The sequence below is a fragment of the Lissotriton helveticus genome, chromosome 3_1 (assembly GCF_964261635.1).
Source record: "Lissotriton helveticus chromosome 3_1, aLisHel1.1, whole genome shotgun sequence".
NCBI classification, from domain to species: Eukaryota; Metazoa; Chordata; class Amphibia; order Caudata; family Salamandridae; genus Lissotriton; species Lissotriton helveticus.
Window position 1 is genome coordinate 216,416,027 of NC_136061.1, and position 17,685 is coordinate 216,433,711.

General features: G+C 45.4%; 1 protein-coding gene across 1 annotated transcript in view; it reads right to left on the reverse strand.

The window, feature by feature from the left end:
* The window catches only part of MMP28 (matrix metallopeptidase 28), a 515,249-nt gene that overhangs the window by 487,205 nt on the left and 10,359 nt on the right, over nt 1-17,685 (reverse strand). The window lies entirely within an intron of this gene.

Below are 17,685 nucleotides of genomic sequence, written 5' to 3' on the forward strand. Positions count from 1 at the left end.
ATAGATAGAGTGAGGGCGATAGATAGATAGAGTGAGGGCGATAAGATGCAGTGAGGGCGATAAGATGCAGTGAGGGCGATAAGATGCAGTGAGGGCGATAAGATGCAGTGAGGGCGATAAGATGCAGTGAGGGCGATAAGATGCAGTGAGGGCGATAAGATGCAGTGAGGGCGATAAGATGCAGTGAGGGCGATAAGATGCAGTGAGGGCGATAAGATGCAGTGAGGGCGATAAGATGCAGTGAGGGCGATAGATAGATAGAGTGAGGCAGTGGTGTAGCTAGGGAAGGGCAGGAGGGGCGGACCGCCCCAGGAGGCACTATTTTGGGGACTTGTGACACATTCATATGGGAGGGGGACTAGAATTTCCTGGAGTCAGAGAAGGTAATAACAAAGAGAAACAGTATTTGGAACACCCAGTGGTGCTCGAACAATTTTCAGAGTGGCGTTTCTGCCATCAATGTTTCATCACTGAACTCACAATGTTGCACATATATTATTAAAGCATGGTGTGTTCTTGCACTGTCATTATTAGACAGCACAATCTCCTTTGAAGGGGTCACTTAACTTGCAAACACATACAGTTTTACAGATAAAACTAATATAGCGCACAAACGATGTGTGGAAATCGGGTGTCAATCAATCAAACAAACAGGATTTGCATAGCGCTACTCATCACCTGTGAGGGTATCTAGGCGCTGGGGGGTGGGGCGCTGCTGCTGATGAGGGACGTTAATCGAATAACCATGTTTTTAGGCCCTTCCTGAAATCCTGCAGGGTGGCAGTCTGTGTGTTCTCCTTTGTACTGCCAGTCACCAGTTGATTAAACTGTGTAGCCTTGGACCGGGTCATGTATGTGCATGTAAATTGCATGATCGAGGTAACTATTAGTGGTAATACTACCTTTCTCTCGGTCCTTTTTCCCCAGCACCCCTACAGGGGAGGCAATCTGAGAGATGGCCCCGGGCGCCACAAGCTCTAGCTAAGCCTCTGCTCGACAGCCGATAAAGACAGAGCTGAATAAACAGGAAGTGCAGTGCAGCTGAGGTACACACTGTGGATAAAACACACTAAAACGCTGCCCTTTGTCGTGCAACAAGAGAGCAGCCTCCACAGTAGCACCGTGTGCTTCACGGAACGACAAAGACACAGCAAGAATTACCGCAGTCACACTCTAGTCACACAGCAGCCCAGAGATCATTTGGACATTACCCACAACAACAAAGAAGTTCCACTAAATTCTGTAATCTTTCTGATACCTTCCCTGGGGTTCGTGCACACTTTCTCACAATAACAAAGTTTGACAAAACCGGAAGAAAAGGAGTACTTGGGCCATGGGCCACCAATAAAAAAAAAAACACACACACAAAGAACAGAAGGAAATAGTATGCTACAACCAATAGAAACTGAGAAAAAATAAGTGGCAAGCACACACATACAAATGAAAAGTAAGAGTGGGATGTAATCCCGTTTAAAGATTTACATTAAATATAATAGATTAGGCAAAACCTAAAAAGGTTATTCTCCTCAGCAGTGACGAACAAAAGTCAGTTGAGCTAAAACAAATAAAGCCTGCAAACAGAAAGTAAGCAAACTTGACTAACAAAACAAAATTCCAATAGTAAGCATTGTGAGGAGTGCATTACTAGGTCAGCTTCCAACTTGTCCTTAAATCGGAGAGGTATACACTTTAGGACAGTTATGTGCACGTTAGTCCATGGATTCCCCAGCTACAGAAACCTGATGGCATGTGGACACAAACATGTTCCTGCACGCTTCACAATATTGTAATTGCATTTATATAGCGCTTACTACCCATGACGAGGCTACCCCCAGTAGGCTTCGACCTGAAAAGACAGCATTAGACTAAAAACAAAAACATGCGGTTTGTCTTCTAGTCTAAAAGGCATCAAATTAATGGTTTCAAAAGTTCCTCTTGTTCATACTTACTACCCACAACTCGCAAATCCATACTGGATATAAAAATCTAGAGCGTCTGAGGCAACACATTTTTTGTGCTTTCTATTGACAATTCATGTGTGAAACCCCGTGCACTACTCACCGCTTTTACCTCCTCTCACGTGTTCGAATAATCTCCACCATAGACATACATCCGGTTAAGAACCGCCTTGAGACCAAAAACAGATAACATGCCTCACCAATTATATAGAGGTACCCGCAGTCCCAACAAGCACCGCCAGTCGTAGACTCAACAGTGACACTATCCTCCTTCCATCAAGACATACCCCCTGTTTACACATGCCCCTTTACCGAAAGTGCTACGGACTGCATTTCACGGCATGCCGTGTTGCCCCTTGATCCTGCTTACGTCACATGTAGGCAGGAATCCCCTGAGTCCCACCTCGCCACTCTTTCTCTCTTCTGTTCACTTTCATGCCAAATTTTCTGAGCAGTGGCAGTCATGGCGAGTATGTTGAGGTGCAGGTTCGGTGCGCTTCTTTCCCGGTCCTTGAGGTGTTCTCTGTTCGTGGGAGTTGTGCGTCCTGCTAGAACCATCTCAAGCTGCATCGACGTAAGATCAAGCGGGATTTAACTACCAGCCAAATGACGTATACTACTATATGTTACACTTTCCCTGTTACATGTTTACCCTATCTCTGCCCTGGATTTTTTTTATTTAAAAAAAAATTGCATGCTGGGATTGTTGCTATATACGTATAATAATGAAAGCACGCTACACGTCCTCTGTTCAAAGTGGTGTTGGTTAACTGTCTAGAACTAACAGATGATTTGACAAAGTGGGGCTGATATTTCCTCAGGACCGACCAGTGTATTACCTCTTTCCGGGGAGCTCAGCTAATTGAATGGCCTGGCCATGTCCTATTGTGACTACACTGATGCGAGGTGCAAGGGTTATTAAAGTGTTCACACGACATGCTGATACTGCTCCTTTGAGAGAAGTACTTGTGTCAGGCATGAGTCCGTAGTGTTTGTAATTGCCTTTGAGTTTGCACAAGAGTAGTGTAAAGGTTGTAAGGCTGACGAATATGCGTATAGTCAGGGCACAAGTCATATAACAAGCTGAGGATCGCCGGGCGCGAAACAGCGCGGTGGGAGCGCACGAGACGCAGTCGCCGTGAGCGTGCACTTCGGCTGTCCCGGCGCATGCTGAAGATCGCCGGGGAAGACACACCGACCTCCGAGTCTGCCTGCTGCCGATACTGACCCTCTGCGGAGGGAGAGGGACACGCGGAAAGAGCCCAGTGAGTGTGGGGGAGGGTGAGTGTGGGGGAGGAGGAAGAGAGGGAGGTGTGTGTGTGTGTGTGTGTGTGTGTGTGTGCCTGTATGTGTCTGTATGTGCATGTATGTGCCTGTATGTGCCTGTATGTGCATGTATGTGCCTGTATGTGCGCGTCCACAGACCCGAATCACCGCGCGTGCCCCGGTGTGACTCCCTTGAGAGGCATCTCGACGACAATAGGTCTCGAGAGCGAGACCTAAAAAATGACAATGTGACCAGAAGGAGACCCTTAATTTTCAAATTGCTTACAGTCACTGATTACTATTTTAACTTTTACCTGCACTTATATCAATACAATATAAGAAGAAACATCCAGGGAGTCAATAATCGACGTAAAGTAGAAGTATAAGGACACCATGGCAAATGAGCTGAATCATCCTCAAGCGTGCACACCACACAGGTCTGCAGTATGAGCATGATAGCATTCCGACATATCAGCATTCCAACATATCCCAAAGCAAACTGTTATAAATCAGAACAGAACATCATATGCAGGTCACTCAGGGATTTAAGTGGAATTAAAAAACTGGGGCGACTCTCAAAGGGGCGTGGCCAATGTAATTAAGGGCGTGGCTTAACACAAGCTAAAAATCCGCGCTTAACAGTGTGCTGCCCGAATTGTATTTTGCTGTTTCTGTCATTGCATCCAGATATATGATACAACAAGTAACATCATACCTACAACAAGTCAAGACTATTGGCTTTGTCAATGGTTGTTAGTTGCATAAGATAATAAGCAGCATCTATGGCTTGTATATATTAGTGAAAAAGCTTTCATTTAAAGCCCTGGTGACACCAGGACAATGTTGCTGCTCTTGAGTTTCAAAAAGGGAAATCCAGAGAGAAAATGACTCTTTAAAAGATTTTCTTTCCACTAGAACGCTCATCTGGCATGACATCATGCTGCAACTGCTCCACTAGTGAGAAGTGAGCAGTGTGAGCATGTGCACATCAATGTGCCTGTTGTCACTGCAGTCCGTAAAAAAATGGACCGCCTGTGCCAGGGCACAAAACAGAGCCCGATAGAGACCTGTTTCGAGGCCCCCTCTGAAAAACTGCACCGGTGGGACCCAGCCCACTTAAAGCCCTGATGTCACTTATCAAACGTGACTGTTATTTTTGCATTTATTCTGGTTTTGGATATGTGCAACTCTTCAGCCACCAACCAGATCTTTGTACAACACATGCAACTGAGCATGGGTCAAATATTTTGCTATCCAGCGCTAAGCCAAACACCAGCAACAAATATATATTGTATTGTACAATCAAAAAACGGCCCGCCACCATTGACACTTGCCATTTTCTCAGATAACCTGTATCTTAAAATTTCCTCTATTATCCCTTTAGCGTGGTCGATCCACTCAGCCGTGATGTTTAGTATTTTCCCAGAAGCTGCAGTCGAACCAGCACCCTCCCTCCTGCCCAATTTGCTGAAACGTCCTTGGCACAAAATCACTCCAGAAACACCTAGAGTGCTAGGGCCAATTGTGGTGCCTCTGGAAGTTGTACCTGTTGTTGGGAAGCTGAATAAGAAGAAACTAAAGACAATCTGCAAATTTTCACGCATTGCTCGCTTGCGGAGTGCATCCCCGTCAGTGCGAGGAAATTCCCGCCGCCGCAAAGATGGAGATCGTCACAGCGCCTGTTGCCGCTGCAAGAACCGACGCATCCTTCGCTTGCGGAACGCATCGCTCTGGTGCAGGAAAAGTACCATCGGTGTGAGTATCGTCGCAGAGCCTGTCGTCACTGGGTGAGATCGTCGCACCGATTGCTTGCGGACCGCATCACGTCGCCGTGAGAGTCGTCGCAGAGACATCGCATTGAGGGGCCGCGAGAGGAGAAGATAGATGCTGCTCATTGCCACTGCACCTGAGATCATCGCCGTCCTGAAGATAGTCGCATCGTACTTTTGCGAGACGCTTCCTAAGAAACCTGCGCACCGTAATCCATACAAGGTATTGCATCCCTCCCCATACAGATCGAAGTCACCGCAACACGCCCGCCGCGTCCAGCGGGGTTGTCGCATCGCCTCCCCAGGGTCTCAGGAGTGACGCATCGCTTGTTTTTCAACGCTTCAGCTGTCCTTTGGAACTTTTGTCGCATCTAAAGGTACTTTGGGCTAAAACGTGACGCAACTGTGGATTATTTTAATGCAACCTTAAGAACTCTTTTGAAATCATATCCCTGAACTGTGTATGTTGGATTTTTGTTGTTTTGGTCTTGTTTGGTTTAGATTACATACTTCTATTTTTCTAAACTGGTGTGGAGTCCATTTGTGATGTTTTCACTGTGTTACTGTGAGTGTTGGTACAAATACTTTACACATTGCCTTTGATAAGCCTGTCTGCTTGTGCCAAGCTACCAAGGGGGTGAGCAGGGGTTATATAAAGAGTGTATCCCCCTTACCCTGACTAGAGGCCAGGGTCCCTATTTGTCACAAGTACCTTCCTGTGCAAACTAGAGACCCCGAACACTAACAATAACCAATAAAAAGGACCTCACCCTTTGAGCCATGGTTTGACGATAATCTCGAACATCAGAAACAAGCCTGTCGGAGGCTGGAAAGGAAATGGCGCACCCATTATGACCATGACGACAAGAACACCTATAAAAAAGTCATTGTGGATTATAAAACAAAAATTTTAACCACAAGAAAGTGCTCTTTCTTTTCAAATTAGGACCTCCCTCAACCCCTTAAAGGAACTCTTCTCCACAGTACAGAAGCTGAGCAAACTCCCCGTACATAAAAATAAGGGTGTAGATTGAGAATTCTGCAATGTGCTCGCAGACTTCTTTCAGGCAAAATTTAAGGCAGTCTCAGACTCCTTTCTTTCCACCCATTGGATGGTGGGAGGGTACACTGAGGGACCCATCCCCACTACATCAGAGGGATCAAGCTGTCCAGGCGCTCCAGTAGTCGGTATTCCTAGCCTTAATTCATTCAACCCCATCTCGGATGCCCAGGTCATGATGATTCTCAGTCAGACAAGATCAGGATCACCCTGGGACCCATGCCCCCCTTAAGTTCTCCACTTGGCCCATGAGGTCTTAGCCAGCTATCGTAAAGATATCTTCAACCGCATAAAGTCAGATGGGTATTTCCCATTACAATGGAAGACGGCATCTATTCTCCCGCTGCTGAAAAAAACAAATTTGGACATTAAAGATCCAAACAGCTACAGGCCAATCTCCCGACTACCTTTTCCAGTCAAGATCGTGGAGAAGGCAATGAATATAGAGATAACCCAGTTTACTAACGATCCTAAACTTCTGACAGCTCTCAATATGGCTTTAGAAGTAAACACAGCACTGAGCTGGCGTTGATCAACGTGTCGGAGGAATTTAGAGAGGTCCTGGCCAAAAGCAGAAAGACAGCCTTGATCCTGTTGGACCTCTCGGCGGCCTTTGACGCTGTTAATCAGAGTCTTCTTATAAGTTGACTCTTTTCTGCGAGTATTAGGGGCAGAGCTTTGGACCCACTGAAGTCCTTTCTCAGTGATGTAAAGCTTGTTGGACACACGTCCACTCTGTTCACATTCCCTTGTGGGGTGCCGCAGGCCTCCTCGCTGACTCCGACCCTTTTCAACATTTATGTCACTCCCCTTTGCGCACTCATAAAGTCCTTCGGCTTTAAGATGGTGTCATATGCCGATGACAAGCAAATTGTGGCATCCTTGGCAGGAGACCCAACCGATACTGTATCGAGATTGCATGACTGCATGCCCAATGTTGGACACTGGATGTCCCAAAACTTCCTGAAGCTAAACACATGAAAAACTAAGATATTGATTTTTGGTGAGGACACCTCTTTTTGGCAACCAAGCTGTGGCCACAGGAACTGGGAGAAATCCAGACTCCAGTTTCCAAGGCAAAAAATTTAGAGGTTTACTTTGACACTAAACTATCCTTCGAGGGGCAAGTTAATGCGGTCACTTACTCCTGTTTTTACATGATTACGACTGTGAGGAAAATCTTACCCTACATTCCAATAGAACTGCAAAAAGCGGTGGTTGCAGCACTTATCCCGTCAAAAATTGATTACTGCAGCGGGCTTTTCCTTAATATACAATCACGATTCCTTAATAAAATGCAGATCCTCTAAAATGCAGCAGCCCGTCTGCTGCTTGCCATCTCAAAACATCAATCAGTGGCTCATGCCCTACTGTTGCTACACTGGTTACCAGTCAAAAGACCAATTGATTTCAAGGTCCTCTGCATCGTGTTTAAAGCACTGCATGGTCTTGGCCTTGATTATTTTACACGCAGTCTCAGGTGTTATGTCCCAGAGAGGCAGCTCTGTTCAGGGGCATTCTTAAACCTGGTAATCCCTAGTGTCAAAACTGCCTCATGGGGGGTAAGGGGGAGAAGTTTTGTCACAAGTACAGTTAGACTGTGGAACTCACTCCCCCTGGCACTCGAGATGGAAAGCAATCCCTTGGCGTTCTGCAAGCTCCTAAAAACCAGACTCTAACAACTAGCCCGATTGCACCAATCCGTCATCCCCTCCGGGTTTAGCTATCACTGCAGGGCCCCCGCGCCGAGACACCCTCAGGTATTAGCGCAGGTTACAAATTTAAATTTAATTTCATATCATCTTCCATTGTTCACAGTGCTATTATCCTCACAATGTGTTCAAATGTACACATGATAGACCTGCTAAACATATATGTGAGGGCTTTAGCTCTGATGTCACTTCTTGTGATGCCACTTCCTGTAAAGTCGTGGCTTGTGATGCCACTTTCTATTATGTCTATTATGTCCTGTGATGCCATGTGTGATGTCATGCACAGTGATGTTGCATTTCGTGATGTCACTTGTATTCTGCCCAACTAGGTTAGCCCCGCCCCCTCTTTTTTTTTTTTTAGGACTTGTGCCCTGGATAAGGATAAATCTTGTGTAGCACCACAGTGGAATGATAGGCCCTGTAGCGGAACCTGAACTTCTTAACTATGAAGCGAATGATACTGGATCCCTTCCTAACATACAGAAAGGCCCTGTCCCAATTGCTTGCAGACAGGGTGGCATCACATTCTTGGCCCCAGATGTCTCTCAGGGACAGATCCTGTCTAGAGCTCTCCCGATGCAACGCCTCAATAAAATGGGGGTTGGGGGGGAGGGGGTGTAGCCTGGTAGACAATGTAATTATGTTTTACACGAATTTTAAAATGTGTGCAATTGTTTAAAGATAAAGTAAATACTATCGTTTATGCGTTACCTTTTTTTACATGACCGTGGACACGGAGATTATAATCGGCTGTTTGTCCCGATGATGATTATCACTACTCTCCCTTTAACTAGATGCACCTCAGATGTAGTCTGACTGTACCCGCCCACCCCGCACTGAGACCAACTTTCTGTCTTATGTGAGAAATACTGAAGCCGATATAGAAAAACATGAGAGCAAAACTAAGCATCACCAAGTCAACAACGACGTAATTAATAAAAAATTACACACTGCTTTGGAATGCGTGTCGTGCAAGGTTTTCCTTAATAAGCAAGTACAGTTCTGTGTGAACCAGCCAGGGGGAAAGCTGAAGTATCCAAAGAAAACGGACGTATTATATCTCTGACTCAAGGCAGTGACTGCTGCAATTTTCAAAGTGCAGTTACATGTCGATTTCCGCAGGGCAGGGAAGGGTAGTGCCAGTGGGTGCAGCAGCAGAAATCTAGCGAGACAGTGTGATCCCGGACACTGACTCATCGTCTGGGTTTGTATGGTGTTTTATGCACGGCGGGAGGGAGGAAAAAAACTTTGGAATCCGCTTGCGCCCGACAATCCAATTCATGTTTAAGTAATCGGGAAACAGTTTAATCTTCTACCCGCTCAAGCGCCCAAATGACAAAACATAATAAAACAACTGCCCTGTGTGGATTACCTTGCACTAGGGTAACCAACTGGCATTTGTGCAAATTCAGGACGGTGAGTGTAAAAATTCAGGACAAAGGGTCAAAATTCAGGACAGGAGGTCAAAATTCAGGACAAAACTTCAGGACAATTGGATATGTTTTACAGACACATCAGAGGTCGCGCAATAGTATATAAGTAAGCCCAGCCATATCTAGACATATTCAGCCATTTGCAAACCTATCCATCATGTATCCTTCCATCTATCCTTTCACTCATCCATCCCTTCATCCATCCTTTATCCCCCCTTTCACCCTAGCCTTCTGTACACTCATCCATCCACTCTTCTACCCATCCATCCACTCATCCATCCAGCCATCCTTTCACTTACTCATCCATCCACCCAGTCACTCATTCTTCCACCCATCCACCCTTTCAGTCATCCATCATCCTCCCTTTCTCTCTCCAACGACTCTTTCACTTAGCAATCCTTCCTTACATCCATCCACTTACCCACCCATCCATTCATCTACTCATCCACTAATGAATCCATCCATTGACCCTACCACTCATTCATCCTCTTATCCATTTATCCTTTCACTCCTTCACTCATCTATTCATCCTTTTGTCCATCTACCCTCCCTTTCACTCACTCATCCATCCTTACATCCACCCTTTCACTCATCCGTCCATTCGCCCTTGCACTTATCAATTCATCAATCCATCTATCATTTCACTCATCCATCCACCCACTCACTCATCATTCACCTTTTCACCCATCCATCCACCCTTTTACCCATCCAGCTATCCTTCCACCCATACATCCAGCTATTTCCCTTTTCTCTCTTCCATCCTTCCACTCACTCATCAATCCATCCATCCTCTCTCATTATCCATCTATTCAATCTTTCATTCATCCATTCACCCTTTCACTAATTCATCCAGCCATCCCTTCACTTATTCACTCGCCCACCCATCAAGAACTTCACCCTCGGTGCAGAAGCCATCCCAGGACTCGGACAGAAGCCACCCTGGGCAGAGACAGGATCCATCACAGGGGAGGGGGACAGGAGCCATCACAGCTGGGGGCGGGGGGGGGGGGCAGGAGTCACCACATGGGGGGAACAGGATCCACCAGGGTGGGCACAGGGGTGGGCATGCAGTATTCTAGTATCATCTTGGTCTCTTCCAGGGTGGGGGGAGTGCTCCTCACCCCCTCTTGGACAAGACAACGAGAAGACAGGCTGCGTTTCCAAAATGTTAATTTTGCCCCCCCTCAAACCCCCCACACACTGATGTACAGTACTGAAAGGAGATACTCCAAGAGAACTGATTTAACTGATTGCCCGCCATACTTTGTTAATCAGTGTGGGTGCGATTGTGCCATTTCTTTATTTCATTACAATATAGACTGCATGTTTGAAGAATCGAGGTTTGTTTACAATTTAGTGACAAATTAAGCTCTGTGAAGAGAACCACGTGCTGCCTCGGCCGGTTATAGGATGTTTGGGGCCCTGGGCCGAAAGGGAATGCCTTTCTCTTGAACTTCAATTGCAACACCGTTCACCGCTCAGATTCCATATCATTTACCACCCGCCTCGTAGTGGCTCTTCGTTTATAGAAGATCTCAAAGACTTCATCAGCGACCAATACTCTCAAAGTGACAATCAGACCATCGTGGGTGACTTCAATCTCCACTGGGGCGCACCGAAAGACTCCTCTGCGAACTCACTGGCCACCTTCCTCTCTGCAAATGATCTTATCCAACACTGCACTGAGTCAACCAACTCCAAAGGCGCAATCCTGGACCTTGTTATTTCTAAAGCAGGCATGCTTTCTACTACTACCCCAATTCATGTAGACTGGTCTGACCACCACCTCATTCCATTCTCCCTTCAACTTTCACACTCTATAACTCTTGGCCAACCCAAGAGGGCCATCTCCTGGTTCCGTGATGCCAAAAACATTGATATCGGTCCCCTCTGTGAATCAGCCTTGCTATCTCTTCCAAGGCTAGACCCGAACATAGCTGTTGACGATCTCACCTCCCAATGCCTCACAGTTCTTGCAGCTGAAATTAATAACGTCGCTCCACTCAAAAGCAAAAGGATAAGGCCCACTCCCTCAGCACCTTGGTTCAACAAATCCCTTTATGATGAAAGGAAGCAGCTAAGATTCCTGGAGAAACAATGGAGGCAATTGCCCTCCAATGACAATTTAGCCATGCTTCGCACAGCAAGATCCAAGTACCACAAACACATCTTCCTTGAGAAAGCGACGCACTTCAAAATCCTCCTTGACTCCGCCAAAAATAGACCCAAAAAACTATTCGATCTCATCAAGACTCCGAGATGCTCTCCCCCAACCTCCAAGGTGGAGGATTCTTCAAAGAGAGCAGCGGATTTCGCTATTTTCTTCGATGGAAAAGTGAAATCACTTGTGGATCAGGTTGCTCATCCTACACCTCCAGAGGAGCGCAAATCCTTAGCCATTTGGCAGAGCTTTGACCCCATATCTGAAGATGCCTTTCTCAAGTGCATACGCGAAACAAAGCCCTCCAACCATTCTCTTGACCCTATCCCCAGTGCCATTGCCTTTGACTTCTATACCCATTCCCTTTCCTATTGGAATACCCTGATCAACCTCTCCCTCGGGCAAGGCTCCCTTCCTGTCTCCTTCAAAACTGGGCAGGTCACCCCTCTGCTTAAAAAGCCCACTGCTGATGCGAATGACCTCAACAACTTCCGCCCCATCACTAACCTTCCCTTTCTTGCGAAGATCACAGAAAGATGTGTAGCAAAACAACTCTCTCGTTATATCAAGGACAATGATCTTCTTGACAATTGTCAGTCCGGCTTCATCCAAAACTGCAGCACTGAAACAGCCCTTCTGCAAGTGGTTGATGATGCGCTGAGGATACTCGACTCAGGGGGGTCCTGTCTGCTAATTCTCCTTGACCTTTCCGCAGCCTTCGACACTGTTAATCACTCCTCAATATTCTTCAACAGAGAATGGGCATGGAGGGCACTGTGCTTAAATGGTTTGCATCCTTCCTCTCTGACAGATCTCAAATGATCAAAATAGCGAACAGTCTCTCTTCTCCTGTGGCGGTGGGTCAAGGTGTTCCCCAAGGCTCGATACTAGCACTAACATTGTTCAATCTCTACTTAGAACCACTGGGAAACCTCCTAAGCAAATCTGGGATTCACTATCATCTCTATGCAGACGACACTCAACTCTACCTCAAGGTTGCCTCCACTCATGATATCTCCATCCTAAGATCTACTCTTGACTCCATTCAAAACTGGATGTCAACTCATCAATTGATTCTGAACCCCTCCAAAACTGAATTCCTCCTCTTCTCCTCCTCACTCTCTCCTCCCCCGGTTCAATCATGGATGGAACAGATGAATCTACTAAACAATAAACCCATCATTGTCGACAGTGCAAAATCCCTTGGTGTCATTCTAGACAAAAAACTCAATCTAACTCCCCACATCAATTCTATTGCAAAATCTGCTCGCTACCAACTGCGCCTTCTTTGGGGAATCCGTCGCTTCTTCCCGGAGCAGGACCTTATAACCCTGGTGCAATCGCTGGTCCTCTCTAGACTACTGCAATTCTCTTCTTACTGGCCTCCCCAAATCTCACCTGTCCCCACTTAAGTCTGTCTTCCATTCAGCTGCTCGTTTCATTTATGGGGCCAAAAGAAGCGATCACATCACACCGCTGTTATCCACCCTCCGCTGGCTTCCCTTCGAGGCTAGAGCTATCTACAAGACTGCCTGCTTACCCACAAAGCCTTGCACTCCTCATCTCCCCGCTACCTGGCGAAGAAAATGAAACTCTCTGGAGGCTCTAGACTTTCACGCAATGCGGAGAATCTACTGCTTGAACCTCCCACTTTCAAGAAGGAAAGAACAATGGCCCAATCCTTTTCAGGCAACGCAGTGAGAATCTGGAACTCCTTTCCACCTCAGCTCCGGACCACCGCCTCCTCCCAGGCCTTCAAAAGGGACCTCAAAGTTCTCCTCCTCCAGAGACACCTCCAAAAGTAATTCACGTCCTCTTGCTATTTGTGAGGAAGACTTCCCACTACTGATAATTTCTACTTTCCATGACCATGGAAGTGCCTTCACAGTGTATGCCTGTGGTTGGAGGGTCTGCCTTTTTGCAATATTTCCATGTACTGGTGTTCGGTGCCCTTTTGTAACATGCACACACCACTCTGCCCTTGTAACACACGGTTGCTACCTCTCACATGTTTTTACCTTTGATACTTGCACAAGTGCCACCTTGCCCACGTAACGCTTGTTCTTGTGCCTGAGTGTCTAGCACTTATTGCAGTACTATACCTCAAATTATACTCTGTTTTCTCTTATAACTGCACACTTGTCACTTTCCTCTTGCACTTTTGACTACCTCATGTATTTTTGGTTGCTCACAATTTTTACTCAAGTATTTTGTTTGCTCACGATTCTCACTTTTACCTTTACTACCTCATGTATTTCACAGTTTTTACTACCTCATGTATTTTGTTTGCTCACAATTGTCACTATTACCCTATGTAAGTAACGTATGTTTTTGCAATCTGTTCTTTTGTAATGTTTCTCATTATGTTTCATCTCTGTTCCTAATGTGAAGCGCTCTGACGCCTTCGGGTAAAGTCCGCGCTATATAAAAATGCATAAATAAATAAATAAATAAAATGTCTCGCACCAATTGCAGATACAAGATGCATTCAGCGCTGTTTGCATCTGAATAGATGCCCCTGAAGCTGAAGCTGCAGCCGCCCCCCTCACCCCCCCTCCCCGCCTCTCAGTCACCTTCAAACACCTCTTAACAGCTCATCAAGGGCTGGAGGTGTGAGAGGTGCCATCCCGCTGTGCCTTCCAATGCTGCTGTTACGCACGACCTCAACAGCATTAGAGTCAAGAAGGGAGGTGGGGGCCAGCTGTGCGACCAGTTAAAATTACGGACAAATGGCGTCCGTTAAAGAATCCTTCACGGACAGACGGCCGAAATTACGGACTGTCCGTGAAATTTACGGACGGTTGGTCACCCTACCTTGCACGGACTTCGAGGGTTACTACAAGCAGTGTTCTGGTAAATCGTGTGCAGTGCCTCCTAGCTTCTTGACTGCTGCATCAGGTGCTGAGCAAACGTGGCTGTGTTTTTGGATCCATCCTTCTGCTCGCAGAATAAATTGCTCACCTTCCCGCACGGCTTCCTTTGGTTTAGTCACACCTTTACCTGCTGTAGGAGTGTTATCTAGGTAGACCAATCTTACGCCCTAATGTGTAGGGTGTATCGTGGTTAACCTAGATGGTGGTACTCCGAGTAACTGCAAGTGGGTGAGCTTGCGAATATATTTAATACAGGGGAGCCTGCAATCCCAGTACAAAAGCAAGTTTCTTATTATTTTATTGCAGGAAAGTTACCCATGAAAGAGGATAATGGTCAGAGAAGATCGGGGCTAAGATTGAACAAATTGACTACCACCAAATCGGTGCCACGCTGGTGTCCTAGCCAAAACGGAAGGAGGGCAAGTCTCCTTTCATCACATTGTCTCTGTTTTACCCGGAAATGTCATTCATTACTAATATTGAAAGTGGAAATTGTTCTGGAAGGAGATTCTAGAAGTTCAGGAGGATACCATCTAACTCAACCAAGAAATAACAAAGGTCTCTTGGATCCAAGAAAAGTGATGCAGACACAAAGCAGGTAAAATTCGCTTTAGCACCATCAAGTGCAAAGTGCCAGTCTGGCTGGAGTATGAACCACAACCTGACTAAGCTTACTTTATTAGTGCTCATCCACCTTTAACAGCCTTCGAGAGCCAATGAGAGGCTTGGGGCATGAATCCCTACTCAAAGTTTTAATTTCCTTCGGCCAAGCACGAATAGTTGGAATTTGGGCCTTTCAAAGTTTGCATAGTTTCTGCTCAGGCCAATTGTCATAATTGCTCTTTCACTTTCTTTCTCCTTCATGTGGTGTATTCAGCAGTAGGCAATATCCCTGCCTTTACAATGAATTTGAAAAAATAATTTGTTCAATAAAATGGTGCTTGGCTACTCAGAGCAGGAGTAGGGTGTTTGTGCTCGCACAAGTGCCAGTGTTCCGATTTTACTATGTAGCTCTACACCTCAGAAAAAGGACCCACCACTCAAAGACCTCACAATGTACAATAACAACAGAATAGAGCACTCTCCAAAAAGTCACTGGGCCATTGGAATAGTATCCATATAAAGGACAGAAAGAGAATTTAATCGAATTAAAGTCCATCCAGATGTGTAAAGAGATTCTTCCATTCAGTTCATAAACACACAACTAGACGTACAGTTAAGTCTTTAAAACACTTTATTCGTCACATATTTAACATTCAGCCCACCCAGCGTGTTTCACTCTTCAATAAGGACTTCATCAGGGTATAGAAATATATTTCTAATAATATCACCATGTGCAGTATTATACTCGTTAAGCGCAGTATTCCAGGTCAGTGATGGTCATTGGAAATGAGACATCTGTAACAAGGTCTGGCTCGTAGCGCGTGCACTCCTCCTCTCTAGACTGATATTATTAGAATAGTATTTGTATTCGCCTGCGGGCTGGAGCAATTTTTCGATAACTTTTTCCCTGACTGCTTCACAGCAGGCAGGAAACAGATTAAAAGTCTACCCCCAGCTGGTGGGAGCATTTTTAAAGCTCCCGCCTGCTGGGAGCGGACATATTGTTCCCTCGGGCAGGCGGTACATTTAAAATTTCTTTCCAGCCTCCGGTTGACAAATCACCCCAAAACCCAATAGCTGAAGTGATTGGTGCACTAGTTTTGAAATACTTTGTTTAGATTCCTCTAACGGCACCAAAATACTATTAGCAGAAAAAAAAACACTACGCCTATGTAAACTAGGCCCCAACTATAATTACATACTAAACCTGCATGGAATTTTGCACAGTCCTAAAATTCAGTATAGCAAGTTTCCTATAGATCCGTGCATAGGAAGTCAAACAGTATGTATTTCCCAATTTAGCTCTAATAGATTTAGCTCTCTGCAACACCAAAAAAACACTGAAATGATTTACAACAAACCAGGTGAAAAAGTTCAACTTTACTCAGAAAGTATGCTTTTTGAGGTGGTTTAAATCCATCAGTACTTTTGATATTCGGGTTTAAAAATGTGTGTTAAAATGTACAGATATCCGTTTAAACTCACAAGCTAGAAATCTTGAATTAAGTCAATCACATTTGAAGTTTTCAAATAAGTGAACGACTGGGTTTAACAAAAAAATAAATAAATAAATAAATAAAAAAAATAAAAAAATAAAAATCGCACAATAAGTTGCGTTCTTAGTAAAATGTTCCGATTCTTTGTTAGGCCTGGGTGGAACTCGCAGAGTTTAACTCCAAAGAATTCCACAGAGTTGCAAGAAAAACTTAGCAAGATTCCACGAATAGGCACAAATAGGTATGCCGCGCTGTGACTTAGCACCGGGAGCTTGTTCCGCACTGAAAAACCAGCATGAACTGCACCACGCAGCGGGTCAGAAGGAGCAGCTTCTCAAGTTGATTTTGTTGCCACTTGAGTAGATTTTCTACTTCAGCGTCAGCTTTCTGAACCCGAACGGTTGTGACCTCCCACGTTGGAGAAATCTCACTAGGTACCCTCCTAGTGAATGACACCAGGGGACGTCAAATCTCGCTTGCGAACTTACCATTGGTGAGCAACGCACTAGAAAACAACTCCGCCACGTGGCAGCAGGCGGAATTTGCCCAGAACTCCATGTTACAAGCATAACATGGAGTGGCCAAATCTCTGCCAGCGGAATATATATCAGCCACCCCTAATTCTGGGTCATTGTTCAAAAAAATTCAGAGAGGAGGAGGAGGAGACATGATGACCGGTGCTAAGTAGGGAGGGAAGTTGATATGAACACCGAGGCATGGCAAAATTGCATAAAAACAACTAGAGTGCGCTTAGCTTATGATAAATTTACCGCTTTTCAGAAATTTGCAAACACACAGCTGCCATTTTGATTTCAGATAAAAGCACAATTTACTGGACATTGCGAGTTTCATAGAATTCACAAATTTCAGAATTTGAGAGTTTCATGAAATTTGCAAATTTTATTTGAAATAAAAATGATAACGCCATCAAGGCTGTGGTTTGGTGTAAACACCGGTAGGATAAACGGGTGGATGGCTGCAGGACTTGGTCAAACCTCACTGCACCCAGCCAAAGGCTGTGCACACTGTTGAATGGGTATATGGCAGGTGAATGCAGTATAGCAAACAAAACCAGCAGGTATTCACTGAAAACACAGTTAAAGGGCAATTATGGTTCAGGGAATGTTATACAGTTCCTACAAATTAAGTTGTACTGTGCATCTGGACAGCATAAACGTCAGAAAATGGGGACTCGTCCACACGTATCAGAGAATATTGGTCCAATCTATAGCTGGCTCACAGTGCCCCATCTGAATCCCAAACCATACCAGGGTACCAAATGTTTTCTGCGACCTCGAACATGACCACTCTTATTCCCCAAGGCAATTGTGTAAAGAAATCTACCCTTTCGTTG